Genomic DNA, 16,617 nt, shown 5'->3' with positions numbered 1-16,617 from the left:
CCGCCCGCTGCCGCTCCAGTGATCTGTGCGCGAAGTAGCCGCTTCTTGTCCTCCGGCAGCCGGAGATCGCGGTAGCTTGCAAGAGGCGAAGATCGAAGCCGCCAAGAAGCCGGCTTGTGTGCGAAGCTCGCAGAGAGCTGCAGGACGGTGGTTGCTGCTCTCCTACCTCTTGAATTCACTCTCGGAATGCCAATGGAAGGTGTTCCAGGACAACTTTCCTGGGTTTTGACCTAGTCGTCATGCATCCCACCTTGGAAATTCTTGTTGCTCCCCAGAGTCTCCGAGATGCAGATAACTCCGTGGCAGCTACTGAAAAGAAGGGCAACTGTGAGTTGGTCAAGAAGCAAGAACATAGGCAGCTGCCTGTGCTTGGCAAGGAGCAGCTGCTGGATTCTTGCAATTGCCTTCAGTGCGCACAGAAGCCCGCTGCTCTGCTGCTTGCTTTTTCGCCTTCAGTCAATTGCACACTGCTGAAGCTGAGGCAGGCTGTTCAGCTTTGCTGCTTTTCAGCATCTCAGCTGCCCTTCTGCTCCGTGACAGCTCTCCAGGTTTCTTGCCTTCGCCAGGCTGCAAGGTGCCCGCTAGTACCAAGAACTGGGCAGGAGTGGGCAGAGAGCACGGCCATCTGCCAGCAGGTTGCAGCTTGCCCAGGAAAGTGCAGTGTCCTTGGAATGTGCAGCAAATCTTATTTCTTGGCAAGGTCGGGCTGAGTGAGCAGTGCTGGTACACTTTCTCCTTGAGAACTGGAGCGGAAAATCTTTTCGCTTAAATGTAGGCGACTAGAGAGGCAGAATACGCAGCTGCGGAGCTGGCCGAAAGCAAGTGCCGCACCCGGCGTCTCTCGGCAGAAGCGGCTCTTCGGAGCGCACCGCTGCCTCTCCAGTGATCTGTGCGCGAAGTAGCCGCTTCTTGTCCTCCGGCAGCCGGAGATCGCGGTAGCTTGCAAGAGGCGAAGATCGAAGCCGCCAAGAAGCCGGCTTGTGTGCGAAGCTCGCAGACAGCTGCAGGACGGTGGTTGCTGCTCTCCTACCTCTTGAATTCACTTCTGGCATGCCAATGGAAGGTGTTCCAGGACAACTTTCCTGGGTTTTGACCTAGTCGTCATGCATCCCACCTTGGAAATTCTGTTGCTCCCCAGAGGCTCCGAGATGCAGAGAACTCCGTGGCAGCTACTGAAAAGAAGGGCAACTGTGAGTTGGTCAAGAAGCAAGAACCTAGGCAGCTGCCTGTGCTTGGCAAGGAGCAGCTGCTGGATTCTTGCAATTGCCTTCAGTGCGCACAGAAGCCCGCTGCTCTGCTGCTTGGGTTTTCGCCTTCAGTCAATTGCACACTGCTGAAGCTGAGGCAGGCTGTTCAGCTTTGCTGCTTTTCAGCATCTCAGCTGCCCTTCTGCTCCGTGACAGCTCTCCAGGTTTCTTGCCTTCGCCAGGCTGCAAGGTGCCCGCTAGTACCAAGAACTGGGCAGGAGTGGGCAGAGAGCACGGCCATCTGCCAGCAGGTTGCAGATTGCCCAGGAAAATGCAGTGCCCTCGGAATGTGCAGCAAATCTTATTTCCTGGCAAGGTCGGGCTAAGTGTGCAGTGCTGGTACACTTTCTCCTTGAGAACTGGAGCGGAAAAGCTTTTCGCTAAGATGTAGGCGACTAGAGAGGCAGAACACGCGGTTCCGGAGCTGGCCGAAGGCAAGTGCCGCTTCCCGGCGTCTTTCGGCAGAAGCGGCTCTTCGGAGCGCACCGCTGCCGCTCCAGTGATCTGTGCGCGAAGTAGCCGCTTCTTGTCCTCCGGCAGCCGGAGATCGCAGTAGCTTGCAAGAGGCGAAGAACGAAGCCGCCAAGAAGCCGGCTTGTGTGCGAAGCTCGCAGACAGCTGCAGGACGGTGGCTGCCGCTCTCCTGCCTCTTGAATTCACTCTCGGCATGCCAATGGAAGGTGTTCAGGACAACTTTCCTGGGTTTTGACCTAGTCGTCATGCATCCCACCTTGGAAAGTGCTGTTGCTCTCCAGACGCTCCGAGATGCAGAGAACTCCGTGGCAGCTACTGAAAAGAAGGGCAACTGTGAGTTGGTCAAGAAGCAAGAACCTAGGCAGCTGCCTGTGCTTGGCAAGGAGCAGCTGCTGGATTCTTGCAATTGCCTTCAGTGCGCACAGAAGCCCGCTGCTCTGCTGCTTGGTTTTTCGCCTTCAGTCAATTGCACACTGCTGAAGCTGAGGCAGGCTGTTCAGCTTTGCTGCTTTTCAGCATCTCAGCTGCCTTCTGCTCCGTGACAGCTCTCCAGGTTTCTTGCCTTCGCCAGGCTGCAAGGTGCCCGCTAGTACCAAGAACTGGGCAGGAGTGGGCAGAGAGCACGGCCATCTGCCAGCAGGTTGCAGATTGCCCAGGAAAATGCAGTGTCCTTGGAATGTGCAGCAAATCCTATTTCTTGGCAAGGTCGGGCTAAGTGTGCAGTGCTGGTACACTTTCTCCTTGAGAACTGGAGCGGAAAAGCTTTTCGCTTAAATGTAGGCGACTAGAGAGGCAGAATACGCAGCTCCGGAGCTGGCCGAAAGCAAGTGCCGCACCCGGCGTCTTTCGGCAGAAGCGGCTCTTCGGAGCGCACCGCTGCCGCTCCAGTGATCTGTGCGCGAAGTAGCCGCTTCTTGTCCTCCGGCAGCCGGAGATCGCGGTAGCTTGCAAGAGGCGAAGAACGAAGCCGCCAAGAAGCCGGCTTGCGTGCGAAGCTCGCAGACAGCTGCAGGACGGTGGCTGCCGCTCTCCTGCCTCTTGAATTCACTCTCGGAATGCCAATGGAAGGTGTTCCAGGACAACTTTCCTGGGTTTTGACCTAGTCGTCATGCATCCCACCTTGGAAGTTCTTGTTGCTCCCCAGAGGCTCCGAGATGCAGAGAACACGGTGGCAGCTGCTGAAAAGAAGGGCAACTGTGAGTTGGTCAAGAAGCAAGAACCTAGGCAGCTGCCTGTGCTTGGCAAGGAGCAGCTGCTGGATTCTTGCAATTGCCTTCAGTGCGCACAGAAGCCCGCTGCTCTGCTGCTTGGTTTTTCGCCTTCAGTCAATTGCACACTGCTGAAGCTGAGGCAGGCTGTTCAGCTTTGCTGCTTTTCAGCATCTCAGCTGCCCTTCTGCTCCGTGACAGCTCTCCAGGTTTCTTGCCTTCGCCAGGCTGCAAGGTGCCCGCTAGTACCAAGAACTGGGCAGGAGTGGGCAGAGAGCACGGCCATCTGCCAGCAGGTTGCAGCTTGCCCAGGAAAAGTGCAGTGTCCTTGGAATGTGCAGCAAATCTTATTTCATGGCAAGGTCGGGCTAAGTGTGCAGTGCTGGTACACTTTCTCCTTGAGAACTGGAGCGGAAAAGCTTTTCGCTAAGATGTAGGCGACTAGAGAAGGCAGAATACGCAGCTCCGGAGCTGGCCGAAAGCAAGTGCCGCTTGCCGCCGTCTCTCGGCAGAAGCGGCTGTTCGGAGCGCACCGCTGCCGCTCCAGTGATCTGTGCGCGAAGTAGCCGCTTCTTGTCCTCCGGCAGCCGGAGATCGCGGTAGCTTGCAAGAGGCGAAGAACGAAGCCGCCAAGAAGCCGGCTTGTGTGCGAAGCTCGCAGACAGCTGCAGGACGGTGGCTGCCGCTCTCCTGCCTCTCTAATTCACTCTCTGAATGCCAATGGAAGGTGCTCCAGGACAACTTTCCTGGGTTTTGACCTAGTCGTCATGCATCCCACCTTGGAAATTCTTGTTGCTTCCCAGAGGCTCCGAGATGCAGAGAACACGGTGGCAGCTGCTGAAATGAAGGGCAACTGTGAGTTGGTCAAGAAGCAAGAACCTAGGCAGCTGCCTGTGCTTGGCAAGGAGCAGCTGCTGGATTCTTGCAATTGCCTTCAGTGCGCACAGAAGACCGCTGCTCTGCTGCTTGCTTTTTCGCCTTCAGTCAATTGCACACTGCTGAAGCTGAGGCAGGCTGTTCAGCTTTGCTGCTTTTCAGCATCTCAGCTGCCCTTCTGCTCCGTGACAGCTCTCCAGGTTTCTTGCCTTCGCCAGGCTGCAAGGTGCCCGCTAGTACCAAGAACTGGGCAGGAGTGGGCAGAGAGCACGGCCATCTGCCAGCAGGTTGCAGCTTGCCCAGGAAATGCAGTGTCCTTGGAATGTGCAGCAAATCCCATTTCATGGCAAGGTCGGGCTAAGTGATCAGTGCTGGTACACTTTCTCCTTGAGAACTGGAGCGGAAAAGCTTTTCGCTAAGATGTAGGCGACTAGAGAGGCAGAATAGGCAGCTCCGGAGCTGGCCGAAAGCAAGTGCCGCTTGCCGGCGTCTTTCAGCAGAAGCGGCTCTTCGGAGCGCACCGCTGCCGCTGCAGTGATCTGTGCGCGAAGTAGCCGCTTCTTGTCCTCCGGCAGCCGGAGATCGCGGTAGCTTGCAAGAGGCGAAGAACGAAGCCGCCAAGAAGCCGGCTTGCGTGCGAAGCTCGCAGACAGCTGCAGGACGGTGGCTGCCGGTCTCCTGCCTCTTGAATTCACTCTCGGCATGCCAATGGAAGGTGTTCCAGGACAACTTTCCTGGGTTTTGACCTAGTCGTCATGCATCCCACCTTGGAAATTCTTGTTGCTCCCCGAGGCTCCGAGATGCAGAACACGGTGGCAGCTGCTGAAAAGAAGGGCAACTGTGAGTTGGTCAAGAAGCAAGAACATAGGCAGCTGCCTGTGCTTGCAAGGAGCAGCTGCTGGATGCTTGCAATTGCCTTCAGTGCGCACAGAAGCCCGCTGCTCTGCTGCTTGGTTTTCGCCTTCAGTCAATTGCACACTGCTGAAGCTGAGGCAGGCTGTTCAGCTTTGCTGCTTTTCAGCATCTCAGCTGCCCTTCTGCTCTGTGACAGCTCTCGAGGTTTCTTGCCTTCGCCAGGCTGCAAGGTGCCCGCTAGTACCAAGAGCTGGGCAGGAGTGGGCAGAGAGCACGGCCATCTGCCAGCAGTTTGCAGCTTGCCCAGGAAAATGCAGTGTCCTTGGAATGTGCAGCAAATCTTATTTCTTGGCAAGGTCGGGCTAAGTGTGCAGTGCTGGTACACTTTCTCCTTGAGAACTGGAGCGGAAAAGCTTTTCGCTAAGATGTAGGCGACTAGAGAAGGCAGAATACGCAGCTCCGCAGCTGCCCGAAAGGAAGAGCCGCTTCCCGGCATCTTTCGGCAGAAGCGGCTCTTCGGAGCGCACCGCTGCCGCTCCAGTGATCTGTGCGCGAAGTAGCCGCTTCTTGTCCTCCGGCAGCCGGAGACCGCGGTAGCTTGCAAGAGGCGAAGAACGAAGCCGCCAAGAAGCCGGCTTGCGTGCGAAGCTCGCAGACAGCTGCAGGACGGCGGCTGCTGCTCTCCTGCCTCTTGAATTCACTTCTGGCATGCCAATGGGAGGTGTTGCAGGACAACTTTCCTGGGTTTTGACCTAGTCGTCATGCATCCCACCTTGGAAATTCTTGTTGCTCCCCAGAGGCTCCGAGATGCAGATAACTCCGTGGCAGCTACTGAAAAGAAGGGCAACTGTGAGTTGGTCAAGAAGCAAGAACCTAGGCAGCTGCCTGTGCTTGGCAAGGAGCAGCTGCTGGATTCTTGCAATTGCCTTCAGTGCGCACAGAAGCCCGCTGCTCTGCTTCTTGCTTTTTCGCCTTCAGTCAATTGCACACTGCTGAAGCTGAGGCAGGCTGTTCAGCTTTGCTGCTTTTCAGCATCTCAGCTGCCCTTCTGCTCGGTGACAGCTCTCCAGGTTTCTTGCCTTCGCCAGGCTGCAAGGTGCCCGCTAGTACCAAGAACTGGGCAGGAGTGGGCAGAGAGCACGCCATCTGCCAGCAGGTTGCAGCTTGCCCGGGAAAATGCAGTGTCCTTGGAATGTGCAGCAAATCCTATTTCTTGGCAAGGTCGGGCTGAGTGTGCAGTGCTGGTACACTTTCTCCTTGAGAACTGGAGCGGAAAAGCTTTTCGCTAGATGTAGGCGACTAGAGAGGCAGAATACGCAGCTGGGGAGCTGGCCGAAAGCAAGTGCCGCTTGCCGGCGTCTTTCGGCAGAAGCGGCTCTTCGGAGCGCACCGCTGCCGCTCCAGTGATCTGTGCGCGAAGTAGCCGCTTCTTGTCCTCCGGCAGCCGGAGATCGCGGTAGCTTGCAAGAGGCGAAGAACGAAGCCGCCAAGAAGCCGCTTGTGTGCGAAGCTCGCAGACAGCTGCAGGACGGTGGCTGCCGCTCTCCTGCCTCTTGAATTCACTCTCGGAATGCCAATGGAAGGTGTTCCAGGACAACTTTCCTGGGTTTTGACCTAGTCGTCATGCATCCCACCTTGGAAATTCTTGTTGCTCTCCAGAGGCTCCGAGACGCAGAGAACACGGTGGCAGCTGCTGAAAAGAAGGGCAACTGTGAGTTGGTCAAGAAGCAAGAACCTAGGCAGCTGCCTGTGCTTGGCAAGGAGCAGCTGCTGGATTCTTGCAATTGCCTTCAGTGCGCACAGAAGCCCGCTGCTCTGCTGCTTGGGTTTTCGCCTTCAGTCAATTGCACACTGCTGAAGTTGAGGCAGGCTGTTCAGCTTTGCTGCTTTTCAGCATCTCATCTGCCCTTCTGCTCTGTGACAGCTCTCCAGGTTTCTTGCCTTCGCCAGGCTGCAAGGTGCCCGCTAGTACCAAGAACTGGGCAGGAGTGGGCAGAGAGCACGGCCATCTGCCAGCAGGTTGCAGCTTGCCCAGGAAAATGCAGTGCCCTCGGAATGTGCAGCAAATCTTATTTCCTGGCAAGGTCGGGCTAAGTGAGCAGTGCTGGTACACTTTCTCCTTGAGAACTGGAGCAGAAAAGCTTTTCGTTAAGATGTAGGCGACTAGAGAAGGCAGAATACGCAGCTCCGGAGCTGGCCGAAAGCAAGTGCCGCTTGCCGCCGTCTTTCAGTAGAAGCGGCTGTTCGGAACGCACTGCTGCCGCTCCAGTGATCTGTGCGCGAAGTAGCCGCTTCTTGTCCTCCGGCAGCCGGAGATCGCGGTAGCTTGCAAGAGGCGAAGAACGAAGCCGCCAAGAAGCCGGCTTGTGTGCGAAGCTGGCAGACAGCTGCAGGACGGTGGCTGCCGCTCTCCTGCCTCTCTAATTCACTCTCTGAATGCCAATGGAAGGTGTTCCAGGACAACTTTCCTGGGTTTTGACCTAGTCGTCATGCATCCCACCTTGGAAATTCTTGTTGCTTCCCAGAGGCTCCGAGATGCAGAGAACACGGTGGCAGCTGCTGAAAAGAAGGGCAACTGTGAGTTGGTCAAGAAGCAAGAACATAGGCAGCTGCCTGTGCTTGGCAAGGAGCAGCTGCTGGATTCTTGCAATTGCCTTCAGTGCGCACAGAAGCCCGCTGCTCTGCTGCTTGGGTTTTCGCCTTCAGTCAATTGCACACTGCTGAAGCTGAGGCAGGCTGTTCAGCTTTGCTGCTTTTCAGCATCTCAGCTGCCCTTCTGCTCCGTGACAGCTCTCCAGGTTTCTTGCCTTCGCCAGGCTGCAAGGTGCCCGCTAGTACCAAGAACTGGGCAGGAGTGGGCAGAGAGCACGGCCATCTGCCAGCAGTTGCAGCTTGCCCAGGAAAATGCAGTGTCCTTGGAATGTGCAGCAAATCCCATTTCTTGGCAAGGTCGGGCTGAGTGTGCAGTGCTGGTACACTTTCTCCTTGAGAACTGGAGCGGAAAAGCTTTTCGCTAAGATGTAGCGACTAGAGAGGCAGAATACGCAGCTCGGGAGCTGGCCGAAAGCAAGTGCCGCTTCCCGGCGTCTTTCGGCAGAAGCGGCTCTTCGGAGCGCACCGCTGCCGCTCCAGTGATCTGTGCGCGAAGTAGCCGCTTCTTGTCCTCCGGCAGCCGGAGATCGCGGTAGCTTGCAAGAGGCCAAGAACGAAGCCGCCAAGAAGCCGGCTTGTGTGCGAAGCTCGCAGACAGCTGCAGGACGGTGGCTGCCGCTCTCCTGCCTCTTGAATTCACTCTCGGAATGCCAATGGAAGGTGTTCCAGGACAACTTTCCTGGGTTTTGACCTAGTCGTCATGCATCCCACCTTGGAAATTCTTGTTGCTCTCCAGAGGCTCCGAGACGCAGAGAACACGGTGGCAGCTGCTGAAAAGAAGGGCAACTGTGAGTTGGTCAAGAAGCAAGAACATAGGCAGCTGCCTGTGCTTGGCAAGGAGCAGCTGCTGGATTCTTGCAATTGCCTTCAGTGCGCACAGAAGACCGCTGCTCTGCTGCTTGGGTTTTCGCCTTCAGTCAATTGCACACTGCTGAAGTTGAGGCAGGCTGTTCAGCTTTGCTGCTTTTCAGCATCTCAGCTGCCCTTCTGCTCTGTGACAGCTCTCCAGGTTTCTTGCCTTCGCCAGGCTGCAAGGTGCCCGCTAGTACCAAGAACTGGGCAGAAGTGGGCAGAGAGCACGGCCATCTGCCAGCAGGTTGCAGCTTGCCCGGGAAAATGCAGTGCCCTCGGAATGTGCAGCAAATCTTATTTCTTGGCAAGGTCGGGCTAAGTGAGCAGTGCTGGTACACTTTCTCCTTGAGAACTGGATCGGAAAAGCTTTTCGCTAAGATGTAGGCGACTAGAGAAGGCAGAATACGCAGCTGCGGAGCTGGCCGAAAGCAAGTGCCGCTTTCCGGCGTCTTTCGGCAGAAGCGGCTCTTCGGAGCGCACCGCTGCCGCTCCAGTGATCTGTGCACGAAGTAGCCGCTTCTTGTCCTCCGCAGCCGGAGATCGCGGTAGCTTGCAAGAGGCGAAGAACGAAGCCGCCAAGAAGCCAGCTTGTGTGCGAAGCTTGCAGACTGCTGCAGGACGGCGGCTGCCGCTCTCCTGCCTCTTGAATTCACTCTCGGCATGCCAATGGAAGGTGTTCCAGGACAACTTTCCTGGGTTTTGACCTAGTCGTCATGCATCCCACCTTGGAAATTCTTGTTGCCCCCCAGAGGCTCCGAGATGCAGAGAACACGGTGGCAGCTGCTGAAAAGAAGGGCAACTCTGAGTTGGTCAAGAAGCAAGAACATAGGCAGCTGCCTGTGCTTGGCAAGGAGCAGCTGCTGGATTCTTGCAATTGCCTTCAGTGCGCACAGAAGCCCGCTGCTCTGCTGCTTGGGTTTTCGCCTTCAGTCAATTGCACACTGCTGAAGCTGAGGCAGGCTGTTCAGCTTTGCTGCTTTTCAGCATCTCATCTGCCCTTCTGCTCTGTGACAGCTCTCGAGGCTTCTTGCCTTCGCCAGGCTGCAACGTGCCCGCTAGTACCAAGAACTGGGCAGGAGTGGGCAGAGAGCACGGCCATCTGCCAGCAGGTTGCAGCTTGCCCAGGAAAATGCAGTGTCCTTGGAATGTGCAGCAAATCCAATTTCCTGGCAAGGTCGGGCTAAGTGAGCAGTGCTGGTACACTTTCTCCTTGAGAACTGGAGCGGAAAAGCGGTAGGCGACTAGAGAAGGCAGAATACGCATCTCCGGAGCTGCCCGAAAGGAAGAGCCGCTTCCCGGCGTCTTTCGGCAGAAGCGGCTCTTCGGAGCGCACCGCTTCCGCTCCAGTGATCTGTGCGCGAAGTAGCCGCTTCTTGTCCTCCGGCAGCCGGAGATCGCGGTAGCTTGCAAGAGGCCAAGAACGAAGCCGCCAAGAAGCCGGCTTGCGTGCGAAGCTCGCAGACAGCTGCAGGACGGCGGCTGCTGCTCTCCTGCCTCTTGAATTCACTCTCGGAATGCCAATGGAAGGTGTTCCAGGACAACTTTCCTGGGTTTTGACCTAGTCGTCATGCATCCCTCCTTGGAAAGTGCTGCTGCTCTCCAGACGCTCCGAGATGCAGAGAACACGGTGGCAGCTGCTGAAAAGAAGGGCAACTGTGAGTTGGTCAAGAAGCAAGAACCTAGGCAGCTGCCTGTGCTTGGCAAGGAGCAGCTGCTGGATTCTTGCAATTGCCTTCAGTGCGCACAGAAGACCGCTGCTCTGCTGCTTGGTTTTTCGCCTTCAGTCAATTGCACACTGCTGAAGCTGAGGCAGGCTGTTCAGCTTTGCTGCTTTTCAGCATCTCAGCTGCCCTTCTGCTCCGTGACAGCTCTCCAGGTTTCTTGCCTTCGCCAGGCTGCAAGGTGCCTGCTAGTACCAAGAACTGGGCAGGAGTGTGCAGAGAGCACGGCCATCTGCCAGCAGGTTGCAGCTTGCCCGGGAAAATGCAGTGTCCTTGGAATGTGCAGCAAATCCCATTTCTTGGCAAGGTCGGGCTGAGTGTGCAGTGCTGGTACACTTTCTCCTTGAGAACTGGAGCGGAAAAGCTTTTCGCTAAGATGTAGGCGACTAGAGAGGCAGAATACGCAGCTGCGGAGCTGGCCGAAAGCAAGTGCCGCTTCCCGGCGTCTTTCGGCAGAAGCGGCTCTTCGGAGCGCACCGCTGCCGCTCCAGTGATCTGTGCGCGAAGTAGCCGCTTCTTGTCCTCCGGCAGCCGGAGATCGCGGTAGCTTGCAAGAGGCCAAGAACGAAGCCGCCAAGAAGCCGGCTTGTGTGCGAAGCTCGCAGACAGCTGCAGGACGGTGGCTGCCGCTCTCCTGCCTCTTGAATTCACTCTCGGAATGCAAATGGAAGGTGTTCCAGGACAACTTTCCTGGGTTTTGACCTAGTCGTCATGCATCCCACCTTGGAAATTCTTGTTGCTCCCCAGAGGCTCCGAGACGCAGAGAACACGGTGGCAGCTGCTGAAAAGAAGGGCAACTGTGAGTTGGTCAAGAAGCAAGAACATAGGCAGCTGACTGTGCTTGGCAAGGAGCAGCTGCTGGATTCTTGCAATTGCCTTCAGTGCGCACAGAAGCCCGCTGCTCTGCTGCTTGGGTTTTCGCCTTCAGTCAATTGCACACTGCTGAAGTTGAGGCAGGCTGTTCAGCTTTGCTGCTTTTCAGCATCTCATCTGCCCTTCTGCTCTGTGACAGCTCTCCAGGTTTCTTGCCTTCGCCAGGCTGCAAGGTGCCCGCTAGTACCAAGAACTGGGCAGAAGTGGGCAGAGAGCACGGCCATCTGCCAGCAGGTTGCAGCTTGCCCGGGAAAATGCAGTGCCCTCGGAATGTGCAGCAAATCTTATTTCCTGGCAAGGTCGGGCTAAGTGAGCAGTGCTGGTACACTTTCTCCTTGACAACTGGAGCGGAAAAGCTTTTCGTTAAGATGTAGGCGACTAGAGAGGCAGAATACGCAGCTGCGGAGCTGGCCGAAAGCAAGTGCCGCTTCCCGGCGTCTTTCGGCAGAAGCGGCTCTTCGGAGCGCACCGCTGCCGCTCCAGTGATCTGTGCGCGAAGTAGCCGCTTCTTGTCCTCCGGCAGCCGGAGATCGCGGTAGCTTGCAAGAGGCCAAGAACGAAGCCGCCAAGAAGCCGGCTTGCGTGCGAAGCTCGCAGACAGCTGCAGGACGGTGGCTGCTGCTCTCCTGCCTCTTGAATTCACTCTCGGAATGCAAATGGAAGGTGTTCCAGGAAAACTTTCCTGGGTTTTGACCTAGTCGTCATGCATCCCACCTTGGAAATTCTTGTTGCTCCCCAGAGGCTCCGAGATGCAGAGAACACGGTGGCAGCTGCTGAAAAGAAGGGCAACTGTGAGTTGGTCAAGAAGCAAGAACCTAGGCAGCTGCCTGTGCTTGGCAAGGAGCAGCTGCTGGATTCTTGCAATTGCCTTCAGTGCGCTCAGAAGCCCGCTCCTCTGCTGCTTGCTTTTTCGCCTTCAGTCAATTGCACACTGCTGAAGCTGAGGCAGGCTGTTCAGCTTTGCTGCTTTTCAGCATCTCAGCTGCCCTTCTGCTCCGTGACAGCTCTCCAGGTTTCTTGCTTCGCCAGGCTGCAAGGTGCCCGCTAGTACCAAGAACTGGGCAGGAGTGGGCAGAGAGCACGGCCATCTGCCAGCAGGTTGCAGCTTGCCCAGGAAAATGCAGTGTCCTTGGAATGTCCAGCAAATCTTATTTCCTGGCAAGGTCGGGCTAAGTGAGCAGTGCTGGTACACTTTCTCCTTGAGAACTGGATCGGAAAAGCTTTTCGTTAAGATGTAGGCGACTAGAGAGGCAGAATACGCAGCTGCGGAGCTGGCCGAAAGCAAGTGCCGCTTGCCGCCGTCTTTCGGCAGAAGCGGCTGTTCGGAGCGCACTGCTGCCGCTCCAGTGATCTGTGCGCGAAGTAGCCGCTTCTTGTCCTCCGGCAGCCGGAGATCGCGGTAGCTTGCAAGAGGCGAAGAACGAAGCCGCCAAGAAGCCGGCTTGTGTGCGAAGCTGGCAGACAGCTGCAGGACGGTGGCTGCTGCTCTCCTGCCTCTTGAATTCACTCTCGGAATGCCAATGGAAGGTGTTCCAGGACAACTTTCCTGGGTTTTGACCTAGTCGTCATGCATCCCACCTTGGAAATTCTTGTTGCTCCCCAGAGGCTCCGAGATGCAGAGAACACGGTGGCAGCTGCTGAAAAGAAGGGCAACTGTGAGTTGGTCAAGAAGCAAGAACCTAGGCAGCTGCCTGTGCTTGGCAAGGAGCAGCTGCTGCATGCTTGCAATTGCCTTCAGTGCGCACAGAAGCCCGCTGCTCTGCTGCTTGGTTTTCGCCTTCAGTCAATTGCACACTGCTGAAGTTGAGGCAGGCTGTTCAGCTTTGCTGCTTTTCAGCATCTCATCTGCCCTTCTGCTCTGTGACAGCTCTCCAGGTTTCTTGCCTTCGCCAGGCTGCAAGGTGCCCGCTAGTACCAAGAACTGGGCAGAAGTGGGCAGAGAGCACGGCCATCTGCCAGCAGGTTGCAGCTTGCCCAGGAAAATGCAGTGCCCTCGGAATGTGCAGCAAATCTTATTTCCTGCAAGGTCGGGCTAAGTGAGCAGTGCTGGTACACTTTCTCCTTGACAACTGGAGCGGAAAAGCTTTTCGTTAAGATGTAGGCGACTAGAGAGGCAGAATACGCAGCTGCGGAGCTGGCCGAAAGCAAGTGCCGCTTTCCGGCGTCTTTCGGCAGAAGCGGCTCTTCGGAGCGCACCGCTGCCGCTCCAGTGATCTGTGCGCGAAGTAGCCGCTTCTTGTCCTCCGGCAGCCGGAGATCGCGGTAGCTTGCAAGAGGCCAAGAACGAAGCCGCCAAGAAGCCGGCTTGTGTGCGAAGCTCGCAGACAGCTGCAGGACGGTGGCTGCTGCTCTCCTGCCTCTTGAATTCACTCTCGGAATGCCAATGGAAGGTGTTCCAGGAAAACTTTCCTGGGTTTTGACCTAGTCGTCATGCATCCCACCTTGGAAATTCTTGTTGCTCCCCAGAGGCTCCGAGATGCAGAGAACACGGTGGCAGCTGCTGAAAAGAAGGGCAACTGTGAGTTGGTCAAGAAGCAAGAACCTAGGCAGCTGCCTGTGCTTGGCAAGGAGCAGCTGCTGGATTCTTGCAATTGCCTTCAGTGCGCACAGAAGCCCGCTGCTCTGCTGCTTGGGTTTTCGCATTCAGTCAATTGCACACTGCTGAAGCTGAGGCAGGCTGTTCAGCTTTGCTGCTTTTCAGCATCTCAGCTGCCCTTCTGCTCTGTGACAGCTCTCCAGGTTTCTTGCCTTCGCCAGGCTGCAAGGTGCCCGCTAGTACCAAGAACTGGTCAGGAGTGGGCAGAGAGCACGGCCATCTGCCAGCAGGTTGCAGCTTGCCCAGGAAAATGCAGTGTCCTTGGAATGTGCAGCAAATCTTATTTCCTGGCAAGGTCGGGCTAAGTGAGCAGTGCTGGTACACTTTCTCCTTGAGAAGTGGAGCGGAAAAGCTTTTCGCTAAGATGTAGGCGACTAGAGAGGCAGAATACGCAGCTGCGGAGCTGGCCGAAAGCAAGTGCCGCGTCCCGGCGTCTTTCGGTAGAAGCGGCTCTTCGGAGCGCACTGCTGCCGCTCCAGTGATCTGTGCGCGAAGTAGCCGCTTCTTGGCCTCCGGCAGCCGGAGATCGCGGTAGCTTACAAGAGGCAAAGAACGAAGCCGCCAAGAAGCCGGCTTGTGTGCGAAGCTGGCAGACAGCTGCAGGACGGTGGCTGCCGGTCTCCTGCCTCTTGAATTCACTCTCGGAATGCCAATGGAAGGTGTTCCAGGACAACTTTCCTGGGTTTTGACCTAGTCGTCATGCATCCCTCCTTGGAAAGTGCTGCTGCTCTCCAGAGGCTCCAACATGCAGAGAACATGGTGGCAGCTGCTGAAAAGAGGGGCAACTGTGAGTTGGTCAAGAAGCAAGAACCTAGGCAGCTGCCTGTGCTTGGCAAGGAGCAGCTGCTGGATTCTTGCAATTGCCTTCAGTGCGCACAGAAGCCCGCTGCTCTGCTGCTTGCTTTTTCGCCTTCAGTCAATTGCACACTGCTGAAGCTGAGGCAGGCTGTTCAGCTTTGCTGCTTTTCAGCATCTCAGCTGCCCTTCTGCTCTGTGACAGCTCTCCAGGTTTCTTGCCTTCGCCAGGCTGCAAGGTGCCCGCTAGTACCAAGAACTGGGCAGGAGTGGGCAGAGAGCACGGCCATCTGCCAGCAGGTTGCAACTTGCCCAGGAAAATGCAGTGTCCTTGGAATGTGCAGCAAATCCCATTTCTTGGCAAGGTCGGGCTGAGTGTGCAGTGCTGGTACACTTTCTCCTTGAGAACTGGAGCGGAAAATCTTTTCGGTAAGATGTAGGCGACTAGAGAAGGCAGAATACGCAGCTCCGGAGCTGGCCGAAAGCAAGTTCCGCTTGCCGGCGTCTCTCGGCAGAAGCGGCTGTTCGGAGCGCACTGCTGCCGCTCCAGTGATCTGTGCGCGAAGTAGCCGCTTCTTGTCCTCCGGCAGCCGGAGATCGCGGTAGCTTGTAAGAGGCGAAGAACGAAGCCGCCAAGAAGCCAGCTTGTGTGCGAAGCTCGCAGACAGCTGCAGGACGGTGGCTGCCGCTCTCCTGCCTCTTGAATTCACTCTCGGAATGCCAATGGAAGTTGTTCCAGGACAACTTTCCTTGGTTTTGGCCTAGTCGTCATGCATCCCACCTTGGAAATTCTTGTTGCTCCCCAGAGGCTCCGAGATGCAGAGAACACGGTGGCAGCTGCTGAAAAGAAGGGCAACTGGGAGTTGGTCAAGAAGCAAGAACCTAGGCAGCTGCCTGTGCTTGGCAAGGAGCAGCTGCTGGATTCTTGCAATTGCCTTCAGTGCGCACAGAAGACCGCTGCTCTGCTGCTTGGGTTTTCGCCTTCAGTCAATTGCACACTGCTGAAGCTGAGGCAGGCTGTTCAGCTTTGCTGCTTTTCAGCATCTCAGCTGCCCTTCTGCTCCGTGACAGCTCTCCAGGTTTCTTGCCTTCGCCAGGCTGCAAGGTGCCCGCTAGTACCAAGAACTGGGCAGGAGTGGGCAGAGAGCACGGCCATCTGCCAGCAGGTTGCAACTTGCCCAGGAAAATGCAGTGTCCTTGGAATGTGCAGCAAATCCCATTTCTTGGCAAGGTCGGGCTGAGTGTGCAGTGCTGGTACACTTTCTCCTTGAGAACTGGAGCGGAAAATCTTTTCGGTAAGATGTAGGCGACTAGAGAAGGCAGAATACGCAGCTCCGGAGCTGGCCGAAAGCAAGTTCCGCTTGCCGGCGTCTCTCGGCAGAAGCGGCTGTTCGGAGCGCACTGCTGCCGCTCCAGTGATCTGTGCGCGAAGTAGCCGCTTCTTGTCCTCCGGCAGCCGGAGATCGCGGTAGCTTGTAAGCCGCCAAGAAGCCAGCTTGTGTGCGAAGCTCGCAGACAGCTGCAGGACGGTGGCTGCCGCTCTCCTGCCTCTTGAATTCACTCTCGGCATGCCAATGGAAGGTGTTCCAGGACAACTTTCCTTGGTTTTGGCCTAGTCGTCATGCATCCCACCTTGGAAATTCTTGTTGCTCCCCAGAGGCTCCGAGATGCAGAGAACACGGTGGCAGCTGCTGAAAAGAAGGGCAACTGGGAGTTGGTCAAGAAGCAAGAACATAGGCAGCTGCCTGTGCTTGGCAAGGAGCAGCTGCTGGATTCTTGCAATTGCCTTCAGTGCGCACAGAAGACCGCTGCTCTGCTGCTTGGGTTTTCGCCTTCAGTCAATTGCACACTGCTGAAGCTGAGGCAGGCTGTTCAGCTTTGCTGCTTTTCAGCATCTCAGCTGCCCTTCTGCTCCGTGACAGCTCTCCAGGTTTCTTGCCTTCGCCAGGCTGCAAGGTGCCCGCTAGTACCAAGAACTGGGCAGGAGTGGGCAGAGAGCACGGCCATCTGCCAGCAGGTTGCAGATTGCCCAGGAAAATGCAGTGTCCTTGGAATGTGCAGCAAATCCCATTTCTTGGCAAGGTCGGGCTAAGTGATCAGTGCTGGTACACTTTCTCCTTGAGAACTGGAGCGGAAAAGCTTTTCGCTAAGATGTAGGCGACTAGAGAGGCAGAATAGGGAGCTCCGGAGCTGGCCGAAAGCAAGTGCCGCTTGCCAGCGTCTTTCGGCAAAAGCGGCGCTCCGGAGCCCACCGCTGCTGCTCCAGTGATCTGTGCGTGAAGTAGCTGCTTGTTGGCCTCCGGCAGCCAGAGATCGCCGTAGCTTGCAAGAGGCGAAGAACGAAGCCGCCAAGAAGCCAGCTTGTGTGCGAAGCTTGCAGACTGCTGCAGGACGGCGGCTGCCGCTCTCCTGCCTCTTGAATTCACTCTCGGCATGCCAATGGAAGGTGTTCCAGGACAACTTTCCTG

Source organism: Vidua chalybeata, chromosome 19 (assembly GCF_026979565.1).
Source record: "Vidua chalybeata isolate OUT-0048 chromosome 19, bVidCha1 merged haplotype, whole genome shotgun sequence".
Lineage (NCBI taxonomy): Eukaryota > Metazoa > Chordata > Aves > Passeriformes > Viduidae > Vidua > Vidua chalybeata.
This window is presented reverse-complemented; position numbering follows the sequence as displayed.